The sequence below is a fragment of the Triticum aestivum genome, chromosome 2B (genome assembly GCF_018294505.1).
Source record: "Triticum aestivum cultivar Chinese Spring chromosome 2B, IWGSC CS RefSeq v2.1, whole genome shotgun sequence".
In the NCBI taxonomy this organism is placed as follows: Eukaryota; Viridiplantae; Streptophyta; class Magnoliopsida; order Poales; family Poaceae; genus Triticum; species Triticum aestivum.
The window spans coordinates 594,375,676-594,380,208 of record NC_057798.1 but is presented as its reverse complement, the minus strand read 5'-3'; the positions used below and the strand labels follow the sequence as shown (position 1 = coordinate 594,380,208).

Here is a 4,533-nt window from a genome sequence, read left to right as displayed (position 1 = left end):
GGCTTGTATGAGCATTTGCGTGACCATAGTCCCTCGTCGGGGTGTGTCCTTTAGATCCATAGATGGACCTCGGTGCACCGTCTTTCTTATCCAGATGCTCACGCAGATCGTGAGCGGGGTCAGTAGCCATTCTGTTGCGGTTGTGGAGCGGTACATCTGGTCTCCTGGTCGTATTATTCTTTGGAGGAACGGCCTCGTCGTCGAATTCTGGCAGTAGCTTGCGCTTTGGATAGCTTTTCGTATGGCGATCGTCGCCATTTCTTTCTTTGGTGTCTAGCACTTTATTCCATCTTCGACTGAGCTTTTCCTGTGCGGCTTTGAGCTTTTGCTTCTGCTTCTTTAGACTTCTTGATGTGGCCATAAGCTTTCGGTGGAGGTTGTCTCGTTCCACTTGTTCGTCCGGAATGATGAATGCATTGTCATCCGGGCTGTGTTCCTGTTCTGGGGCGGTTTCATGAGCTCGTCCCTCCTGATCATTTTGATCGGGTGTTTGCTCCGACCTCGGTTTGGCATGACCTGGATCATCCTGCTCCATCACTGGGTCCATGTGGTTGTTACTGCCTTCGGGACTTACTGGTATGTCAATCCTTCTTGCGCTCTTGTCGCTATTTTTGCTGTTGCTAGACTTTAAGCGACGTCTGCGCTGCTGTTTTGGCTTTTGGCCGGGTGTTTTATCCTCCGGACTGTCATCGTCGTCCTTCTTGGGCGTATCCACCATGTATATATCGTGTGACAAGGTAGTGGTCCCGCACCCCCGAGATTCTGAAGCTTCTCTTGCATCATCATCCATACCGTCGATGTCTATGGAGTCGAAGTCAAGCACGTCGGTTAAATCATCGATCGTGGCAATGAAGTGGGTGGTGGGTGGGCAACGAATTCCTTCATCACCTGCTTCCCACTCAAGCCGAACATCGTTCGACCTAGAGCCTCCTGAAAAAGAGAGAGTTTAACGAGTTCAGCATGTCGCCAAAGGGCGAGTGCTGAAAGATATCCGCAGCGGTAAACTCCATTACCGAAGCCCGACCTGGCTCGAGGGTATGCGGACCGGGACCAACAACCGAATACGAGTCCGGGGGTACGAGGTTACAGGCCTCAACAAAGGTGAGACCCATGTTCGGCTCCATTGCCGATGAGTATGCGGCCTGTGGGGCGGAGTCCAGCCCTCAGTCCTTAGGCAACGCAACCTATTTCGGATTTAGATCCGGGGCAACTGCGGGGATGATATCTCGAGCATTGTTCGCCAGCAGGTCTAGGCCGTGCATGTCGTAACTGTCCGACACTCCTGGTGCCGGTCCGAATCCATCAAAGATCAAGTCTCCGTGAATGTCCGCCGTATAGTTCATGTTTCCGAACCTGACCTGGTGGCCAGGGGCATAGCTGTCGATATGCTCCAGATGACCAAGCGAATTGGCCCGAAGTGCGAAGCCGCTGAACACAAAGATCTGTCCAGGGGGAAAAGTCTCGCCCTGGACGGTTTTGTTGGCGATTGAAGATGCCATCAATCCTCTAAGCGACGACACAGAGGAACTCTCAATGAAAGGACCAATGTCGGTGTCAAAACCGGCGGATCTCGGGTAGGGGGTCCCGATCTGTGCGTCCACTACAAGAAATATGTCAACTTGTGACCACCACTATTGGTCACTGAAAGGTCACAAATTTCCATTTACGACCTTTTTGTGACCAAAAACAGAAGGTCAAAAGCTGGACGTCATAAACTGACTATAGCGACCTTTTTTTGTGGCATTTTGGTCACTAGCAACCTCCCCCAGGCCACGTAGGCATCCAGCGTGGCAAGCTGATGTGGCACAAGATTCAGCCCGGTCCAATTCGATTTTCTACATGGGCCGAGCCCAACAATTCGGCCTTTTTACTGTATATTTTCTCTATTAATTTTCTCTAGCTACATGGGCCTAGCCCAACAATTTGGCCTTTTTATTTTATGGGTCATGGCCTTTTTGTACAACAGTTTTAGTTTTTTTTTATAAAATGGGTCCACTAGTCAAACAGATCCCACTTGTCAGGTTCTGATAAGTGGGTCCTAGCTATTAGGCCCAGATTCTTCATATTTCAATTTGGCAATAAGAAAATAACTAGTAGTTAAATTGGCAAGGAAAAACACACAAGATACTTCAAATAACAATAGCCAGATTCAATACAAGCTCTACAAATGACACGTCCTACAAGCTGTAGCATATACAAGCTTATTTACAAGCTCTACAAATGACAAGTCCTACAAGCTGTAGCATTTACAAGTTCTACAAGTTACACGTAATACAAGCTTAGCTGATACAAGCTCTACAACTATGGGAATCAGTTACAAGCTCTACAAGTATTTTCTTCTTCTACATGTAGCTCCTTCAATAGCGATCAAATGCCGGCTCACTGGAGAGTCAGGACTGGGCCTTCCACGGACGCCCTGTTACATGAATCAGCTGATAAAAATTAGAAAAACTAGAGACAATATATTATGAACATTCCATTCAAAAAAGGAGTAACTCAGTTGAAGTGAACACAGCAGCAGTTTTTCTCATTGAAGTGAACACAGCAGCAGTTTTTCTCATTGAAGTGAACACAGCAGCAGTTTTTCTCATTGAAGTGAACACAACAGCAGCAGTTTTTCTCATACAGTATGTGTCTTAATATAACTCCTAAGAAATGTTCACAACCTGAATTAACTACAATTTTTCTCATTGAAGTGAACACAGTAGCAGTTTAATCAACAACCCCATACTTTACTATAGAATGTTTCTTCTGAATGCATAGCTTAACGGCGGGGCGGGGCTGAGAATTATCATAACAGGATATGTATATATATATATATATATATATATATATGAGAGAGAGAGAGAGATCACCTTAACAATAGATGGTGGGCATCCTCGCCGGATCGGAGCAGCTTGTCCCTGGCCCTCCCCACGGGATGGTACCAAACTGCACACACACCAAGCAAGAGAGCACGCATCAGATCATATGAGAAAATGAACAAAAAATAGAGAGGAGGAGGAGAGGGGTCACCTTGGCAACAGATGAACAAACTTTGGTCATTTGGCTCTGTCCTCGCCGGATTGAAGCATCTTGTCCTTTGGCCCTGTCCACACACCAAGCAAACTGCAGAAAAAACACGCAATGAAAAACTGAAGATCACAGTGTATGGAAAACTGAAGATCATAGTGATGATAACATACAAACAAAGGATCTTTGGCCCATCAAGTTTTAAGACAAAAAAAGAGCAAAACCAACAATGCTACAAATCAGAGATTACAGGAACAACAACAGAAGGTTGTTTAACAAGTTTGAACGGCCACTATATATAGCACAATGTATGTAATGTAAAATTTCTGGATGAACAAGCTTTAATGGCTACAGTATTGTGATATTGTGATAATGGGAGGAGGCTTCCCATAAAACAGCAGGAAAATGCACTACTATTGTGATATTCCTCCCATAAAAAACACTAATATTCCAGTAGAGATCAAATGCTTGTGAGCAGGAAAATAATGGTACATTCACAACTTCAGTTCGGGTAAATATCACCACATGTATCAGTATACAGGCAGCAATAGTATCATCGAGCACAGAAAAACAGCAGCTTGACCCATGTAAGTCATAGCTCTTTAGAGAGAAAGAAAGAACAGGTTCAGCTAGCTATGTATTCATAGTTGAGAGCTAAGCAATTTGTTTGTTTATGCTGTAATTGACAGACCTAGTACAAGAAACAAGCCAAGTGAAACAATATTGACTAATTCGATGGCAATACAAGCTAATCTACTTAGCTAGTAGGTGACCATCCAATCCATGATGCAGCAGCAGGTGCAAATATGATATGATGTGAAGAAGAAGCTAGCTGGAGAGGTTGGGGATGAAACCAAAATTACAAACCATTGGCGGACCTCACATCACCACAGTTTTATCATTTTATAAGCAACTGGAAACTATGCAGAGCAGAGCAGACCGGACAGTAAAAGAATTATCAAGTAGGGCAAAACAGCAGCGTGGCCATCAACTCATAGCCCTGAAGAAAGAAAGAACCAATAGGGTCAGCTACTTATTTATTCAGAATTGAGAGTTGAGCAATCATTAGAAAACTAAAGATACTGCTCAGCTAACTAAATAACACATGATTCAGTACACACTTGAGCTTTTATGTTTGGAGGATCAGGTTGGTTAAACAGATACAGTGGATGGAACATAGCAGAGATAGGCTAGTATAGCTCCAGTTTTAGTCATCCCAAAGGAATATTCATAGCAAAGCAAGATAGGTTGAAGCTAGACAAGCGGATTTCGAGTGTTGATAAGCACCAGAATGCTAGCAAATTGGCCTATATTTATATGTTCACTTCTCTTTATAATTCACTAATGCAAAGGTGCAAATCTTCATCCTTCTTTAATGACGACACAGATAAACAAGTTTTATCCAAAAAAGGTGTCTAAACAATTCAATCACTGATCCCTGACCTGCATGGATCAGGCGCATGTAGAAAACTGAGTGAACAAGGCCATGCGAGCTCACCTAATCGAGCTAGTGTTGCACAC

At 44.1% G+C, this 4,533-nt stretch overlaps 1 long non-coding RNA gene across 1 annotated transcript; it reads right to left on the bottom strand.

The window, feature by feature from the left end:
• Positions 1-2,265: 2,265 nt before the first annotated feature.
• Positions 2,266-3,205, bottom strand: LOC123041742 (uncharacterized). The gene is made up of 3 exons (XR_006418629.1): positions 3,016-3,205; positions 2,856-2,931; positions 2,266-2,416 (listed from the first exon to the last, which is right to left on the bottom strand). It is a non-coding gene; the product is annotated as an uncharacterized lncRNA (long non-coding RNA).
• Positions 3,206-4,533: the final 1,328 nt, after the last annotated feature.